The 20,136-nt window shown below is 39.2% G+C and overlaps 1 protein-coding gene across 1 annotated transcript in view; it reads right to left on the reverse strand.

The window, feature by feature from the left end:
• The window catches only part of ANK3 (ankyrin 3), a 754,092-nt gene that overhangs the window by 703,855 nt on the left and 30,101 nt on the right, over positions 1-20,136 (reverse strand). The gene's annotated exons all lie outside the window — the stretch shown is intronic.

Raw genomic sequence — 20,136 nt, forward strand, 5'->3', positions numbered from 1 at the left:
GGCAAAATCCTGGGAATAACTCTATAGGTATTATTGTTCCCATTTTACAAATAAGGAAACTGAGATTCAGAGTGTTTAAGTGACTTACTCAATAGTCACAAAGATAATTAGTCTGAGAGGAGGGATTTGAACCCAAGTCCAAGATGAAAAAAGGAAAACAGGGCTGGATGGGGATTAAATATTGGCTCTAATGATCAGCAAGTGATGTACTAGGTCAACAACTATATGAAAGCAAGGATTCATGCTTATCTCAGTGAAATAATAATAGTTACTATTATAGTAAGAATTTATATGGTTCTTTAAAGATTGTGAAGTATTTTTAATATTATCTCATTTGTCCTCAAAACTCTAGGAGGTAGGTGCTATTATCCCCATTTTATAGTTGAAGAAACTGAGGCAGACAACGATTGTGATTTTTGCCACAGCTAAAAAGTGCTGGAGGCAGGATTTGAATTTGAGTCTTCCTGGTTTTTACCCAGCCACTGCACCACCCAGCTGCAACTAGTGACTTATACTATCAAGTTCCATAAAGAACAGCCCTCAGAATCAAAGACCAAATTGCAAGCATTGTAATAATAGTGATTATTCTCCCAGGCTTTATTGGGAGTTTTACTGGAAACTCTCACACCTTAAGGAATAAATAGCCTTTAAGTTCTAGATTTCACTTTCATTTGTCTCTCTACCAAGTATGAGCTTTGGCTCCATAACAGTAAACCTGCTGTAGAGAAGAACAGATAAAAGCTAGTTAGACTCACAAAGACTAAGATGGATCAAACAAACAAAAAAGGGACAAGAAATATAATCCATCATTTTTCAGCTTTCCTGGACATGGGGGGGTGGGGGCAGAGGTAGAGGAAACTATGATTTCATGCAGGAAATGCCCTCTTCCCTTTCAGGTTGGCAGCTTAGAGTCAGTGTTGATTGGTTCACCAAGAAGTCATCTCTATTCACTACATAGCATAACCTCGCCTGTTCCATCATTAAAAATATGAAATTGAAAAGGTTTTGTACAAAATAAAATCAATGTAGTCAAAATTAGAAGGAAAACAATAAATTTAGAAGAGTTTTATAGTTTCTAGGATGGAGGTTCACATCTAAAATATAGGAAGAACTTTGTTAAATATATAAGAATATGAGCCATTCCCCAACTGATAAATGGCCAAAAAATATGAACAGAGTTTTTGGATGAAGAAATCAAAGCATTATATAACTATAAAAAAATGCCCTTAGTAATTATTGACTAGAGAAATGCAAATCAAAACAGCTCTGAGAAATCTCACACCTATCATATTGACTAAAATGATAAAAGAATAAAATGATAAATGTTGCCGGGAATGTGGAAACATAGGGACACTAATACATTGTTGGTGGAATTGTGAACTAATCTAACCATTTTGGAGGACAACCTGGAATTATACTCAAAAGAGTTATAAAACTGTGTGTACCTTTTGCCCAGTAATACTACTGAGGGTTATTTCCTAAATTGATCAAGGAAAATAAAGAAAACCTTTATATCCTAGAATATTTATAACACCTCTTTTTGTGATGGCAAAGATCTAGAAACTGAAGGGATGTCCAGTAACTGGAAAATGACTGAACAAATGGTGATATATGATTGTAGTGAAATACTATTGTGCCACAAGGAATGACAAACAAGATGATCACAAAAAACTTGGAAAGATTTATATGAAGTGATGCAAAGTGAAATGAACAGATCTAGGAGAACAGTAACAACAATAATGTATGTTGATCAACTGTGAATGACTTAACTATTATCAACAAGGCAAAGATCTAGGACAACGCTAAGGGAATCATGATGAAAAAGACCATCCACTGCCATAAAAGGAATGAGAATCCTAATGCAAACTGAAATATATCATTCTTTAATTTAATCCCTCTATGAATTTTTTCTAGTGTAAGCAATATGTGTCTTGTTTCACAATATGAAAAATAGGGAAACATGTTATATGATAATATATGTATAACCGGTACCATATTACTAGCCATCTTGAGGAGGGAGGAAAAGAATAAGGCAGATTTTTAATATAACTAATATGAGAATTTGTTTATCTTGGATAAGCATATTTATTATAATTCATAATATATTTATAACAAATTCATATGTATTATATCATTATGTGTGTAATTAGAATTTTGAACCCCAGGACTCTCTCTCCCAGCAGTCCATTTTCCTTCTCACATTTGTGCTTATATACATAGAATATATACATATATATATTTTTTTTTAAACCCTTACCTTCCGTCTTGGAGTCAACACTGTGTATTGGCTCCAAGGCAGAAGAGTGGTAAGGGCTAGGCAATGGGGGTCAAGTGACTTGCCCAGGGTCACACAGCTGGGAAGTGTCTGAGGCCAGCTTTGAACCTAGGACCTCCCGTCTCTAGGTCTGGCTCTCAATCCACTGAGCTACCCAGTTGCCCCCCATAGAATATATTTTGATGTGACCCTACTCCTGACTCTCTTTTCCCCTGAATGCGGCTGTGGCAGTTGGTTGAGTGCCAGGCAGGAGAATTTTTCTCATGTGGCTTTACTCAGGCTTTTACTTTTTTCTTGTATTTTTTCTATTTCAAGTGATTATTAATAAATTCTATTAAATATAATACTTTGAGTTATTGGATATTAATTTTAATCTTACATATGGTATATATTATATTTACATGCAAAAATAAAAATAAATAGTAAAAAGTAGCATGTTGAATCTATACATACATACATATAATAAAAAGCAAGTGGTATAGAAAAAGAGAATATAAAATTAGATGCCTGAAACCCCACAATCTTTTGTACCAATCTCTCCTAAGGTTCTGCTATGTGGCATCTGAGAATTCCTAATCTAGACACTTCATTGGCATTAGAAAAATGTCAAGAGTCACCTGTCAACTCTATTTGATTAATAATTCTCCATTAAGGTCAAAGAAAAAATAGCAGGTTTAATGAAGCACATCTGTATAATTGCACATGAAATGATTTTTCATATCATAGACTACAAAAAAAGGATGCTGAAATTCAATGAGGCTGTATTGCAGAAAAGCAAGTCATATTTTTGAAAATCACAAGGTCTGTATATCTCTCACAGAAGCACAATGGTCACTGTTCCAAAGGAGAAATGCTAAAATAACTGCTCTCTGAAACCAAACATGCAAAAATCAAACATTTGGTAAACTGAGCTTAAAATCAGCCCAGCACCTGATACACCAGATGCTTCTAGTATAAAGTTATCTCATGTAAAATCAGGCATTTAATGTTTCAACGTGCTTAGAGATTGGAGAATAAATGAGCTGAAAAAAAACCTACCAGGGGCCAAAATAGTTCCCTGAGAGTACCCTTGAATTAAGAGAGCCCTAGAAATTAGAGGGAAGAAATGAACAGTGTCTATTTATGGCTACAAACTTACCATGTCATCAAATGCATCCATTCCACAAGATTGTTTTTAAATTATTTTAGAAACATCTTAAATACTCACTTGCTTCACTCTGAATTAATATTCCCCTACAATTTAATGCTACCCCTCCAAAATATTAATTAGTTCCAAATGTATGAGAAGATTCCCAGCCTGATGATGCCAAAGGCTGATTAACAAAATCTTAGGCAGAAGACTTATAATGCTTGGAGTTTAGATATCATTTATTACTTAAATATAGGGAAACTGTGAAATGTGGCCCCTCCTTCTGTCCTTAAGAAAGATAATAAATTATTGCCATTTTACCTAGGAAACACAGGAGGTGATGATCTCTCTAAATGGGAAGAAAGAGTCAATTCTCAGTCATTGGCACCAAGTGGGTAGAGCAGGAGTGTAGAGATCTAGACTTGGGAACACTTGTTAATTCTGCTTGAAACAGTGGATCGCTGATGCATTTGGCACCACGCTAGGAATGAGGTTAGGAGGAGGAGGATACAGAAGGTAAGATCTGAGCCCTGATTTCAAGAAGCTTCTGGTGTCATTGGGAAAACAAGAGTCAGAGATCTATGTGCAACTTGGCAGTGCCTTCAGTCCTTACCAGTAGGAATATGGCCAAGCCTGGCGTTTTAGAACCATGAAGCCATCCTGTGAACATCAAGAAGTGGTCAGACAGGTAGAAGGACAGAGAAGGGCTAGGAAAACCACAAGAAAGGTGTTGTAATACTCCAAAGTTCTGGGATTTCCTTGGTGAGGACACTCCCTCCAGACAAATCACAGTCCCTCTGGGTCTTAGTACTTGGACTTAGAGAGCTACTGTGAACAAAAAAAATTCCTCACCCTACAGCCAACCCTATAGTTAGATCCTCTAAAAATATCAAGGTTGGTCCTTGAATACCACCCAAACATACAATCTGGCACCAGGTTTGTACTTGAAACTTTTCCCAGCTTGGACTGGCTGACTTGAGCTCCACTGGTACAACCTTTGAGATCCCAAGGTCACTGGCACACCCATTGAGGCATCATGGTAGAGTTTAAGGAGAATTCAGGAAAGGTAATGATGAAGAACCAGAGAAGAAAGCAAACCAGTCGGTGTTATGAATCTACCAACCGCTCAGCCAAAACCAAATTGAAATTAGAAGTCACTAGGTGGTGCAGTGGGTAGAGTACTGGACCTGGAGTCAGTAACCTGAGAATTCAAATCTGGATTCAGATACTTACTGGCTGGATGACCCTGGACAATTGTAATATTTAAATGAATTTTAGAGGATTGAAGTGGGTGCTGGGATAAGGAAGGTTTTGTAACAGGGAATGGAAGAGTTAAAGGGATAGAGTTTTCCTTTCCACACAACTCATTGAACCTCTATCTGCCTAATTTTCCTCAATTGTAAAATGGGGACAATAACAGCATCTACCTCACAGGGTTATTGTAAGGATTAAACGAGATAATTGTAAAATGCTTAGCATAGTGTCTGGCACATAGTAGTCAGACTAATAACTGCTCATTCTCTTTTCCTTCTCTGCCAGGATGATAGAAGAAGAAAGGAAGGGAGGAAGGAAGAAGGAAGGGAGGAAGGAAGGGAGGGAGGGAGGAAGGAAGGGAGGAAGGAAGGAAGGGAGGAAGGGAGGGAGGGAGGGAGGAAGGAAGGGAGGAAGGAAGGAAGGAAGGAAGGAAGGAAGGAAGGAAGGAAGGAAGGAAGGAAGGAAGGAAGGAAGGAAGGAAGGAAGGAAGGAAGGAAGGAAGGAAGGAAGGAAGGAAGGAAGGAAGGAAGGAAGGAAGGAAGGAAGGAAGGAAGGAAGGAAGGAAGGAAGGAAGGGAGGGAGGGAGGGAGGGAGGGAGGGAGGGAGGGAGGAAGGGAAGGAAGGAAGAAGGAAGGGAGGGAGGAAGGATCATTGAATCACGGGATCACAGAACTAGTGCTTAAAGGGACCTCCATGGTCTCTCATTTTGAAGAGGAGGAAACTGAAGCCCAGGGAAGTTCGATGGCAAAGGCAGAACTCAAATCTAGTTCCTTTAATTTCAAAAATTGTTTTCTTTCCATTAGATCACAGTAGCAGATTAAAATCAGTTTGCAATATGTATATATGTATGTAAATGTTAAAATAAAAAATAAATAGAAAAGTATATCATAGAAAATTATATTTTTCTTCATAAAATCTCAACAAAGTTCAACATTTATTCATTCCTTATAGACACTGTCCTGGATAACAAATGAAAAATGTCATATTCCCTAACTTCAAGGAGCTTACAATCTCTTCTAATAGAATATGTGTGTGTGAGTGTGTGTACATGAGTGTGTGTTGGTATAAAAATATGTGTGCCTGAAAGTCATGGGATTACAGCCCAGGCACTCTCTTTCCCTTCATCTAACCTTGGAACAAAGGACCAAGTCTGTCTGAAATAGGGGCTTAGAAAATCCTCAGGTCACCCAATATGGAAGCACCTTGTTTCTCTGTGTGAGTGGGAGTAGTCTCCTTCAATTGACTGCATGGCCAAAATGGACTATAGCCTAGGACAGTCTCCTTCTCTTTCCTGTGTGCTCTTTCCTTCCATCCAGAGGGTGAAGATCATGGCTCTCCTTTTTTATCTCCAAGGAGGGTCTCTGTTTGCTCCATCCCACTCTCTCCTCTCCCTTTCAGGTTCAGGCACGTATCCTTTACTAGCCTGGGGTTTGACCCACAATGACTTTGGAGCCAAGATTCCAGGTGGGATGCTGCAGCCTTCCCTGGCAAAGCCCAGAGAAGTCACGGTGACTGGGACTGGAGGCCAAGATGGGGTTTAGACAGGTAGCTGGGAACTGAGCTCAGCCCTGAACCTAATCCACTTCCACTCCTCTAAGATTGAGATGGTATTAGGGATGGGTGGGAATTAAGCCTCAATGTCCAGGGAGTAAGTTCATATGTGTGTATGTGTGTGTGTGTATATGTATATATGTTATTATATTATTTTATTGTATTATTATACATTTTATTATTTTATTATTAATAATTATATTATTACACCTTTGAAATAAATATTCCCTTGTAAAATTTAGCCTATTAGTGGCTAAATAGAACTAGGGTGCCACGGACCCCCCCAAAACAATATGGAAACACCATCAGTGGGAGCTGGAACTATGGAACTTAGATATCTTTTTTCTTTACCACTTAAAGGGGCCAGAGAATCCCGGGGAAGGGGTGAAAATGTCACATGCCAGCCATTCTAGGCAGGGAGACCACAATACTCAGTGTTGCTAATACAAATCCACGGCTCAGCAAGAAATGAGTTTGGGGCTCCCGTTAGGCCATATTTTCTTTAAAAAATAGAAATGCTAGCACTGACTATTATGGACTATTGATAAAGGCCTCAGCCCTGAGGATGAGACACTCACTCCCAGGAATTAGATCTTTCTTTTATGATACAGCATCTTTGAGAATTTGGGCCTCAGGAGGACAGGTCTGGGCAGGAAGCATCTATGAAAGCAGGAGGCTGGATCGGGAGACCAGTTCCAGTCAACACTTTCTGAAGTTTGGTCAAGTCATGGCCCCAGCTGTCAACTGGAAACCACTACTCCGGGTGTCGTACAAAATGACGCAAGCTAGAAACATGCCCCAATTTGTATCCCATGGGAGTCTCAAAGCAAATGAAATCAAAGCAAAAGCAGGAATTCTTTTTAAAGGGCTGTGGAAAACTTCCAGAAAGATACATTTGTGTGGAGAAAGAGCTTAGGAATTACTTTTTAAATTTAAAAAAACTAGAAAATTCTATAGACTTAGTACTACATTGCAATAATAAGTATTTTCTCACAATTATTATATGCTATTCTTGTGAAGCTTGGTGTATTGTGTAGACGAGACAGGTAGGAGGCACAGTGGATCAAGTGCTGGGTCTGGAATCAGGATGACAGGAGCTCAAATCCAGACCTAGACACTTTCTAGTTATGTGTCCATGGCAAGTCACTCAATCCTGTTGGCCTCCATTGTCTCGTCTGTAAAATGGACTGGAGAAGGAAATGGCGAACCATTCTAGTATTTTTGACAAGAAAACCCCAAATGGGGCCACAGAGAATTGGACGTGACTGAAATAATAAGGCATAGTTCAAAGGCATAAGTTCAAGTCCTACCATTGGCATGCCCTAGATAAGCTCTCAGATCTCTCCTTGGCTGTCTCAGACTAGAAATTGCTCTGGTAGAGGGATTTTCCATACCTGGGAATTCCCTGAACCCTAGCCCTCTCTCCTTTCATAATCCTTTCTAATTTGAATATCTATGGGATGCCATTTGTCTGTCTGTGGTCTTGGGTCAAGGGAATGCAGTTCTCTAAATAAATGATCTGTAAAGCTCCCTATTCAGTCCTAACCTCTCTCCCAACATCCAGGTCTATATTACCCAAAATGCTTTGGAAAACCTCCTCCCTGGATGTCTCATAGGCATCACAAACTCAGCAAGCCCACAATGAAACTTGGCTCCCACCTGCCTCCTTCCAAACAAACAAACAAAAAAACCTTTCCCCCCCCCCAACATTCTCATTTCTAGGAAGAAAACCATCATCCTCAGCACCCTCAACCCTCGTCTCCAACTAGGAGTCAAGCATCTCCCTCCACAACAACTCAAATGACCACCGCTCTAATTCAGAACCTCAATCTTTTCACTTAGACGAGTCTCACAGCCTCCTTTTACCCTTGCCTTCCATTTTAGAATCAATACTGTGCATTGTTTAAGGCAGAAGAGTGGACTTGCCCAGGGTCACATAGCTGGGAAGTGTGTGAGGTCAGTTTTGAACCCAGGACCTCCTGTTTCAAGGCTTGCTTCTCAATCCACTGAGCCACACAGCTCAGAGTACCACCCGGTGCATCTCTTTTCAAAAGCAGCTTTCCTCTTGATACTCCTGTTTTTCAACTCTTAACACCTGGCTCACAAGCCTCCATCCAGGTCACTTCAGGCTTCAAAGAAACAAGGATATTCAAAGACCTGAAAGCTTTCCCCTCAAAAGAGGTTACGGAGGACTCAAAATTGTTTGCGGACAAAAGAACGCTCACTTTTTCAATGAAGCTTTAAGGTTGGCTCTCCCGAGACTCTCAGGTTCCAAGCCATTTCCCACACCTTACTCCAATGACTGACTGTGTCCCAAACTAATCCCTTTCTCAACTGCAAATGTACAAAGGGGGGAAAAAAGAGCCTTCTCAGTTTTATCTTCGCTGACGAAGGGCAGGCTTCTTCCTCCAAATGCCAGACCCAACCATTTTCTAACCATCCTTTGTCAGAGAAGCCTCCATCTTAATGCCAAGACCCTCCGGACCTTCCTGTTGAGAGATGGTCCTCCTAAAATGGAACTGGAAATGGCAAGAAATGAGATGGTTACTCACAATTTCCCTCCATGGAGACTTTGTCTTCCTGACTTCAACAGAGAACGTTTACCTACCAAATAAGGTTCAAACTCTGTTCTCAGGGACTCGTGGCCATCCACAATCAAAAGCCAAGTCACTTTCCAAATGATTAAACTACTCTCTGATCTCCTTGAATATATGAGGTAATAATGTTGATGATGGTGATAGTGGTGGTGATAATGATGGTGATGATGGTGATGACAGGATCATAGATATAGAACTGGAAGGGACCTTAAAGTCACTGATTCTGATGTCTTAATTTTACCAATCAAGAAACTGAGGCTGATGGATAACTTACCCAGAGTCAAACAGCTAATATATGTCTGAGGCAGGATTTGAAGCCATGTTTTTCTGACTCCATACCCAGCCTTCTATCCATTATAGACCTTAGCACAATACCTGGTTTGTAATAAATGCTACTTGAGTGACTGAGCAGACCGCCTTGCTACAATGGAAGAAGCAGTTACTCACCATGAGCTCCTTACACCATGACATAGTGGATAGATCATTGAACCTGGAATCAGGAAGCCCTGGGTTCAAATCCCACCGATGGGTATCCCAGCATTGAGCACATAAGGACATAAGAAATATTTATTGATGGATTGATAAATCTGAACATATTAATTTAAGATTGATTTATGTGTGTCTTATTATGGCTATTCTCAATGATAGTCACCTGTTGGAGTATTATGTCCCTACTATGTTTTTAGCTCCATGATGGAAGAAACTGCCTTGACTTAATCTTGGATCTCCTCAAATATCTGGTAATAACCCCAACCCAGGACTTTGAACCCTAATGATTGGGGTGTTTTAGTAAATGGAATTATTAAAAAGATTAATTAAAATAATTAAAATGAATGAATGGACTGATGAGAGCACATGAAAGAAACAAATTGGCCTCTCTGTCAAGGAAAGTCCTTACTAGGCTATGGGGCAGAGAGGCGATGCTGTGGGACCGGTGCTAATCACTTTTTGTGACTGGGCTTCCCTCTGGTATCAAGTGACACACAAAACCCGGGCTCTCTTGCACACTGCAGGAGATTATCTCGAGCTATTGGCCACCAGAGGATTTAGAGTTCTTCGATAGTCTTGCTATTGACTCTTATTTGGTAACTTTCCAATCTAAACTAAACGTTTCATTTTTCCTAAAATTTGCCCTTGATTTTATTCGCTTGATAGGAATTTTCCATTATCATTTATATTGGTCATTCTTACATCTATTCCAAAGGTCTGATCAGCTCTTGTATCTGTTGCTGTTAGCTCTTTTTTAGGGATAAACACATAGACAGGCACATATACAATATGTTTGTGTTTTAGACAGATTCTGTGATTTCATTTGTGTAAGGAACTGACAGGGAGAAAACTGGGTCTCCCTCAGTGCTGGTTGGCACCAGTTCTGCAGCTTGGAGCCCTATAGAGTCAGCTGGAACCCCAAGAGGCTCGGGGACTCTCCCAAGGTGGCATACAGCCGATATGCAGGGTTGAACTCAGTTCTCCAATGGGCTACATCTCAGATTGACATGCTGCTCTATCTGACTACGTGCTAAAGAAAGGGTGCCAGTTAGGAAAACTAAACAATCACAAAGAATAAGAACAAAAAAATACTTTGAGGCCTTCCCATGACATCACCAACTAGTCTGCCATTTAAAAAAAATTCCCAGCCATCCCCACATCTTAAAAATATGCATTTCCCCAAATATGGGCTGATGAGAATAAACTGATTTTTAAATTTCAGATTATTGTGTTAATGTCAATTTGTGCCAATGAAAGGGTTCAGTCCATGTCTTGGGGGTGTGTTATTTGCTCATTATTTTGACCAGAACTATGATGGAAACAGGAGATCCCTTCAAGTTACTCTCTCTGCCAGTGCCAAGCTTCACCTTCTCAACAATAATAGTCTCAGGGTCATCTGATGCCCTTGAAAGTTTAGTGACTCCCTTTGGGTTACCCAGCCAACCTTTAACAAGATTTGAATCTAGGTCTTCTGACTTGGAGATCCATTCTCTAGCCATAGACCACCCAACCTCTCGTGAGCTGAAAAAACTCATGTCAAGTCTTACTTTGTAACATTGAAAAGCTATGAATAAGCGTCTCTTGAAAACCTCGCCTCTAAGTTCACGTCTTCTACACTTGAACTGGGCAAATCGTTTTAATTATGAGGTTAGTGCCACTTCCTAACAACTCCCAAGGACCATCTGAAGCTACAAATGTTTAAGTATCTTCTCTTAATCTGTGTCAATCAGCCCACCTGGTATTTACTGCGCCATTCCCTAATCACCTGGCTTTTTGGTTTTTTAAGCCCAGAGTGAAAATACAAAAGAAAGTTTTCAAAACATACTTTAAAGACAAGGTCAGAAGAAGACTTCTCCAAGATGCTGCAGCCTGAAGTAGCCAGGAGCAGGTCAACAACATGCATGATGAATGCTCCAGAGATGTGAAAGGGAAGTACAATAAAAGGGAACCATGGGAAGAAGAGTAAGAAGGAGAGAGAAGAGAGTGAGAAAGAGGAACAGACAGTGGGAGAAGAGACGGAAGGGAGGAAGAAGATAAGGGGTAAGGAAGAGACAGACAGAGAGAGAGACAGACAGACAGACAGAGACAGAGACAGAGACAGAGAAAGACAGAGAGAGAGAGACAGAGACAGAGAGACAGAGAGAGATACAGACAGACAGAGATACAGACAGAGACAGACAAAGAGACAGAGAGAGTGACAGACAGAGAAAGACAGACAGACAGACAGACAGACAGACAGAGAGGAAGAGAGGAGAATAAGCTGACTGTGTTTGAATGCTCCATACTTTTCCTTCCTTGACTGATAACAGACTCCTCTTTTGTTCTCATATTAAGGGGAAACAGGCTGGTGTGCGGGTGGAGGTCAAAGGACAGGCTCTAGAGGCAGCTCTTCTTACTACCTAGGTAACCTTACGCCAGCCATTGCCCCATCCTGGCCTTAGGTTTCCCTGGTTGTACCAAGGAGGGAGGGAGTGACCTGCCTGACCTCCAGGGTCTCTTCCTACCCTAAATCCCATGATTCTAAATGATGGGCAAACTGTTGTTAGAAGAAAGCTCCCAAGCAGAATGAAATCATAGTGTTCATTACAAGGAAACAATTTTTCTTGGTGACTCACACCCCTTAATCCCTAGTTATTAGGAAGTCCTTGTTCAAAATGGGCTTTAAATAAAGTCCCGAGCCCTGACTATGAGCCTTCTTTGGCAGCCCCGATCAAAGCATCCAGCTGCACGGAGGGCCCTCAGAGGAGCAGCAGCTGCCTTAGAGGAAGGACAAAAGCAGTTATATAATCTTGTGTAATAGTTAAACAAATAATACTTATAATTTAATTGTTTGCATTGTGCCTTCTCTGCCCCTGAATTTGGGATGGTTTTTTTTAGGGGAAAGTCTAATCTGCTTATTACACTTTATTGCCAAACAACTTTTCAAAAACAGTAAGAAGCCAGAATGGATAATAAAATTATAGGTGCCCCAAAGCACTCTTATTTTTCTTGATAAGAGGCCTCCTGAATTGTATTAATTTCCAGTTCCAACATAGTATAAAGCACGTTCAACTCCCAATTATCAAACTAAGTCTTTTTTTTAATACTGTTCTACACACATACAACATTCCATCTCTCTTCTAAGCTTTTTCAGAGGCTGATCCCCAAAGCTTGGGATAGGGCATCTAGATTGCCCAGTGGATAGAACACTGGGCCTGGAGTCAGGAAGACTCATCTTCTTGAGATCAAATCCAGCCTCAGACACTTAGTAGCTGAGTGACCCTGGGCAAGTCACTTAACCCCAATTGCCTAGCCCTTGCCACTCTTCTGACTTAGAATTGATTCTAAGATAGGAGGTAAGGACTTTAAAAAAAAAAGGAAAAGAAAGTCAAGGATGACTCCCAGGTTGTGAACCAAGATCCAGTCAGAACTCCTGTCTCTCTCATTGTCTTCACTGAACTCTGATCAGAACTCATGACAGATCTAGTCCCTCCCAGGATGGGAAGAAAACAACACTGTCATTCTGAGATTACTCACAAACTTTCCCAGTGAGGCTTAATAGAAATCTGGCTCCAAATGCCACTACATTCACTAAATATTTATTTATCTGAAGTGAACCTCAGGAAAAATTAATACTTTGTCATCTATGATAAGAGTTTCTCCTTGACTTAAATAAAATGATTCGTAGAGAAAGTTAGGCAAAGCTCATGAGAAAAGTGCTGGAGACAGTTGTAATCGTTCCACGAAATGGTTTTAACTGGTTTTGAAGAATACGCTTTATCAGGGAGTATGGTTTAGGTATTTGTCTGGAAGTTTCTATTGTGCCAAAAACAATGGAAATAAGAGAAAGCTAGAAATGGGGTAAGGATTCTTATGGTAGGGGAGGGGTCATCTATAGTTTAAATATTTCAATAAAAGACATTATTAAGTATATCACAAGATAACTGAAATATCCTCAACAAAATGGCAGAAAATAACATTTGTGATCGTTGCTGACAGTTTAATTTTTAAATTTTTTGTCGTTTTTGTAGCGCCTTCACTTCCAAATATATCCTCTCCTACCCAGAGAAATCTCTACTGTAATGAAAAATAAAAAAGAAAAGAGGGGTGGAGAAAAACAGAACAAACCCAACCACCACATCATCCTTAGTCTAAGAGGACTTGCCATTTCCCACCCACAATCTTATTTCTTTGCAATTAGGGGAGGGAGGCACAAGTTCTATTTTCTCCTATGAGCCCAAACTTATTATCATACTTGTACAGTATTAAATTAGTTTGTTTTTCTTTTCTAATTAGTTTGTTTTTCTTTCTATTTGTATTACTGTGGTCAGTGTGTATATTGATTTCCTTTTTTTGCTAATTCCATTTTGCATCAGTTTAAGTCTCTTCCCAGGCTTCTTAGAATTCTTCACATTCATCGAGTCTTAGAGTATAATGATATATTCCATCAAATCCACATGCTATAATTTGTTTTGCCATTTCTCCATTGTTGGGCATCTATTTTGTTTCCAGTTGTTTGAAATTTCAAAAAGTGATGCTGTGATTATTTTGTTAGATATGGGGCTTCTCTTTCAATATTTGGCCTCCTTGGGCAATATGCCTAGCAGTGGAATTCATGCATCAGCAAGTATGGGCATTTTAATTACTGTCAACCCAGCTTCAGAACTGCTGGACCAATTCACAACTCTACCAAGTATTCTTCTCTTTCTACAGCCATTCTCATGTTTTTGCATCTCTACCCACTTCTTGGGCACAAGGGAAAACTTCAGAGTTGGTCTTATTATTAGTGACTTGGAGCAATGTTTCCTATCAGTCAGATGGTCAATAAGCATGTGCCATCGCTAATGGCTTACTATGTGAGAGCCATTGTGCTACATGCTGAGGATACCGAGAAAAGCCAAACCTCCATATTTTCCTTAAAGGAACTCACATTCTAAACAGGAAGACAATATGGAAACAATTATGGACATATAAGATATATGCAGTGTGGGAAAGGTGGTAACCTTAGAGGGAAGATACTAGTAGTGAGAATCTCTTGCAGAAGGTGAGATTTACATTGAATTCTGAAGGAAGCCAGGAGGCAGAGATGAGAAGGGGGGAGTATTCCAAGGACAGAAAATAGTCAGTATAAAGGCAGAGTCAAGAGATGAAGTGCTATGTGGAAGGAAAAGGAAGAAGGATAACTGTCACTGTATGCAAAACTGTATGGAACAGAGAAAAATGTGGGAAGACTAGAAAGATAAGAAGGGGTCAGAGTGTGATTGTTACAAGGTGTTACAAGCCAAATGAAGGGTTTTAGATCTGATCCTAAAGGTAAAATGGAGCCACTGGAGTTAGTCAAGTAGGAAGGAAGATGTGGTTAGATCTGTACTGTAGGAAGATCACTTCATCTGCAGAACGGAGGATGGATAGAAGTGAGAAAAGACTTGCAGCAGGAAGATCAAGAAGAAGTCAATAGAATATACAGGAGGTGATGAAGCAGGCATGCATCAGGGTAATAGCTGTGTGAAGGAAATAAAGAAGACATATAGAAAAGATGATAGGAAAGTAGAAAGGGCAAGATTTGGCAAAAGACTAAATAAATGGGGTGAGTGCAGGTGAGAAGTAAAAGATGACACCAAGGTGTAAGCCTGAATGACTAGGAGGATGATAGTATCCTCAACCTTAATAAAAATCTAGAAAGAAATAAAAATTTAGGAGGAAAAATCATGAGTTCTTTGTTGAAAAGGCAGTTTATAATTTGCAGTTCTTTTGAGAGTTATTTCTTCATATTTTTTAACACTTTTCATTGGAGAATCATTTTAAATCATATTTTACAGTAGCTCTATATATATTACATATAATATACACAGATATATAATCATAGCCTCTATAACCATAGATATAACCAGATGCAAATATTCTTTCAACATGTTTTCTTTTTATTCTAGTTGCATTGATTTTGTCTGCATAAAAGCTTTTTCAATTTCATGTAATCAAAGTGACATATTTTGCCTTTTGTCATTGTCTCTATCCTCTGTTTAAGAATTCTTTCCCTGGCCAGTTATGGAAATTTTCTAATATCTTTCCATTTGTTAATTTTTAGTTAATTTCAGTAAAAAAAATTACATTTAAACATGTCATTTTAAACACGTTTATTAAAGTTATATAGCTGATTGGAATTGATAGGAGAATTATCTTCTCTGAGAAGTTCCTTCTACCAATGAAAACACAGGTCGAGAAAGAATTCCCAGCTCCTAGCACACTGCTTGACCCACAGTAGTTATTTATTTAATAAATGCTTCTTTTTTTAGACCCTTACCTTCCGTCTTGGAGTCAATACTGTGTATTGGCTCCAAGGCAGAAGAGTGGTAAGGGCTAGGCAATGGGGGTCAAGTGACTTGCCCAGGGTCACACAGCTGGGAAGTGTCTGAGGTCAGATTTGAACCTAGGACCTCCCATCTCCAGGCCTGACTTTCAATCTACTGAACCACCCAGCTGCCCCCTAATAAATGTTTTTTATTGATCTCAAGATAATTGCTTTTAACCTTGTGTCCGTATCTTCTTACCCCAACAGTGTCCTTTCCACTACTGCCTTACCAAGGAATGAAACAGATGTCCTCTAGATGAAAGGAGATAAAAAAAAACCATTTTTTTAAAGGGCTGTTAAAATTCCTTAAAGGTCAGGACTCGTTGTCCTGAATATGTCACATACAGCATTAAAAACAAAAGTTCATCATTTCACATCAATATCAATGCTGTTCCTTCTTTTGCACGTCAATTCAAAGAAATGCTCATTAAATGACCACCCTAGGTGTTAGTCCATTGGATTCACTATGGACACCAATCAGGAATGGGTCTGAAGTGGCAGTGAAGTCAGCTTTTGTCTGAGTTTTCAAAGAACTTCAAAATGAAGATACCAAAAATAAAATTGTTATTCCAATGTTTCTTTAGCATTTACGTTCGTAAAGCATAATTGGAAGAGAGTTAGGGAGGAAGACCAAAGAAATCAGAGGACAGGAAAGGGTACTTACTGATGATGATAGGGATGGGAATAGAGTCTTAAGAATTTTACTAGCCTTGCCCTACTGACCTTGCCCCAAAGCAGAAGACAAAGAAGCCTTGGAAAGAGCAAAGCAAAGTCACTAAAGGAAGTCAGTCTTACTGAAAAGAATGGATACAGAAGAATCAGACTGATTACTGTTGCCTTGTTCAAATTCTAAATCTATTTGAATCTCAAGGCAGGCTTTGCCAATCATTCATCTTTTAACACTACATAATACAATGTTATCATTATGAATAATGACAATATAAGAGTAATATAAAAAAATTCTAAGGCTAAGTCATAAGTAACCTCAATATCATTCTTTAAAACACATGACTGGCAGAAGATTGCTCTAAGTCACTAAAAAGAGAAACTAAGCCACTCTGGTTACCAGAAAATTGTCGCAGATGACAAAAGATGGAAATAGCTATAAGATTTTCTACTTAGGACTGGACGGGAACTTGGAGTTCAATTATCTTATTTTGCAGACATAAACTGAGGGGCCCAGTGAAGTTAAGTGACTTACCCACTGTCACACAAGTGATAGATAATAAAGTTAGAATTTGAACTCAGAATCTCTGACTGCAAAACCTGAGATAGGTATACAAATAAAATGCAAGTTGAGATAGGAACTTGTCCAGCCATTCTGAGAAATAATTTGGACTTATATGAGCCAATACTGAGGGAAGTAAGCAGAATGAGGAAACCAATATGTATAATGATAATGTTCAAAAATGGAAATAACAATAAAAGTCAATCTTTGTAACAATGGTTAAAAAAGAAACAAGAAGTCTGACAAAACCAAACTATCGATTATATCTATCAGTATATGAAGCATCCCCTAGCCATAGCCTCCCATTTCTGCAATGAAGGGAAGAAGATATGTTCCCTCAATTCTTCTCCAATGCAGATATTATAATTATATTGAGTTTAGTTTTAAGGAAGACCAATATATTCAGAAATTAATATGTTTTTTAAAAGGCATCAACAAAAATTTTAAATACTTTGTAAATATAAAGTCATTTGAACCTTCTGATCTGTTAAAAATTTGGACATTGGCAAGTAAACCTCAGATTATTCATCTTTATTGTAGTCATAAAAGTTAAAGAATTCATTCAGGAAAAGGGAAGAGAATATCCTCTGACCCCTTGTCTTGCCCTCAAAAAGACCTTCGACTGCTCTTAAAAGCTAGTGAAACACTAATCAAGTTTAGGACAGACATTTTTTAGCATTTGATTTTTGTCCCTGAAAAGGGAGGACCATAGAGAGAAAAGCATTAAAGCCTGATAATTCTGTGGGTGGGTGGGTGGGGGGGGGCACAAGAGTATTTATTTTGGAAGCAAAAGACCCCAAATTGAATCCTAACTGTTCAATTCATCATTTAGTAAATGCCTGTTATATATGATGCTCTGTGCTAAACATGTGAGAATTAAAAAAAAGGAAATCATCCCAGTCCTCTAGGCGATTGCATTCTACTTTCCATTTGGGTGTCTTCCCACCCCTCACCCCCAAGATCCTTCACCTCTCCAAACACTGATTTCCCCATCTTCATGTAGCCTTTTGCTGGCAAGGGCTCATGGGAAGCATAGCTTTTCTGAGCTGGAAGGACTAAAGAATAACGGAAGAAGAAGTTATAAAAGTGGAGATGGAAGAAATTCTGGGGAATTTTGGGGCTCCATGGAAAAGAGAAAAGCCCAGGGTGCTGATACACGCTACTGGCCATCCAAAGGAAGATGGCTGCTTCTTTAAACTGAATATAATCATGAGTGAAAGAGTCTTAGCAGGATCCCATTATAGCCACTTAAGGTGTTATCTACCTAGACAGAACAGTGATGTTTCCCTGATTGTCCCTTCTACTAGGAGTTGGTGAATTTTTCCTTCTTTCCTTCTTCCCCTTCCCCTGACTTATTCTTGCCTACTACATGAATTTCTCTCATTGACCTTGTCAATTTTTTTTGAGCTATTTCTCTAGATAAAGACAAGCTGTTTGCCAGTGCATTCTGGGTACTTGCTATAAAGGAGTTTATCAAGCAATTAGGGAAGGACAAAAAGGAATCCATGACTCAGAGACCCAGACCTGACCAGGAACCTGTGATGAAGCACTCACTCTGGAAACAAAGGAGTTAGAGGGCTCCATGGAAAGTGAAGAGGCTTGACTAAATTATTCCAGGAAGCAATACACAAGGAAAGGTGGACGATATCATTAAAAACCTATTTCTTACAATAGACAAATTATAGGACAAAATGATTAGAAGACACCACCCAAAGAATTCCCTCTCATTTGCAACAACTTTGAAGAGGAAAAATGAGAAGACTAACAATTCAGCAAGAAATGATATATAAAACAGGAAGGTAAAGCTGATGGAGTTACTCCCTGAAAAATTAGACTGAAGGTGCAAACAAACAAGTAAGACATTTTGCAGCATCGTGGAAAACCCAGACTGGTGCCAGAGCAACTGAGTTCAAATCCAGTGCCTGACATTACCTATTTGGCCTTAGTCAAGACATTAAAGATTCTCTGGGTCTCAGTTTCCTCATCTGAAATATGAAAAGATTCTACTAAATGGCCACTGAGGCCCCTTCCAGCTATATCTCTATGAGCCTATGGGTATCAATTCAGCAAATGATTCAGTAGAAATACATACTTAATAAAAACTTATGTATATTAAGTAGTCCTTCTAGATAACAATTCATACCTACATCATTATCATAGAGGATCTGAATTGAATACTGGGGGTGGAATCATTAAGATTTTAGTTCAAATCCAGTTTCAGGCACTTACTAACTGTGTGATCTCAGGGAAGTCATTTAGCCTCTTTCTGCCTCAGTTTACTCATCTGTAAAATGAGGATAATAATAGTAACTACCTCCCAGGGCTAAGGATCAAATGAAATAATTGTGTGGCACTTTGAAGACCTTAAACAGGACAAGCATAGTAGTTGTTGCTATTGCTATCAATGTTCAAGATTTTCTATAAACACTCCAAGGGTACGGCTATTTTACTTTGATTCTTTGATACCTTTTGGATACCTCTTAGACAAAGCCTTTCCTGGGCTCTCCATCCACTGGACTAAAGCTGCCCTCCAACTACAGCCTTGATTTTACTTTGTATAAATTTCCATATGCACATTTGGTTTTCTGCCTTAGAACCAATGCATAGTAATGATTCTAAGATGGAAGGGGAGGGTTTAAAGAAAAAAATGGATTGGAAAAGAAGGAAACTTGAGGCAGAGAGGTCAGTTAGGACGTTACTTCACTAGCTGGGGTGGTAGGGCATGAGCTAGTGATAGGCAGCTTTGTACACAGAGGGAAGGAGCACGGGAACAAGGAGCGGTCAGATATTAGACAAGGTCGTCAAAACTAGAAATGAGCAAGCTCTCAAAATCAACCCTGCAAAGGAAGCCTATTGGACCCAGGGCGCGTACTTGACTTCCACAAATCTCTTTTTCTACCGGCTTTTAAAAAGTCAAAAGAAAATGTATTGCGAGTCCTCCATGAATCAGTGACTCCATTAAATTGGAGTGATGAGCCACCAGCAGAATAACAATGAATATTAGAATAACAGTGATATTGTTTAATGTCATTATAGACTGAATGTATAATATAAGCATGTGGGCATGACTAATAGTAGTATTTGGGATGTTCTTATAGGTGCTCCTCTTCAGAGAGGACATTGTGCTTGATTTCTCCTAGTTCGCAACAGGTGACCCTGAGAGTCATCCTTCAATTTGGAAAATAGGTCTAGCTGAGGTTGGCTACCCCAGGTTCAAGGAACTCTGTCAGTTCATACTCTAATACTTTTTTTTAACCCTTCCCTTCCATCTTGGAATCAATGATT

This window comes from Monodelphis domestica, chromosome 1 (genome assembly GCF_027887165.1).
Source record: "Monodelphis domestica isolate mMonDom1 chromosome 1, mMonDom1.pri, whole genome shotgun sequence".
Classification (NCBI taxonomy): Eukaryota; Metazoa; Chordata; class Mammalia; order Didelphimorphia; family Didelphidae; genus Monodelphis; species Monodelphis domestica.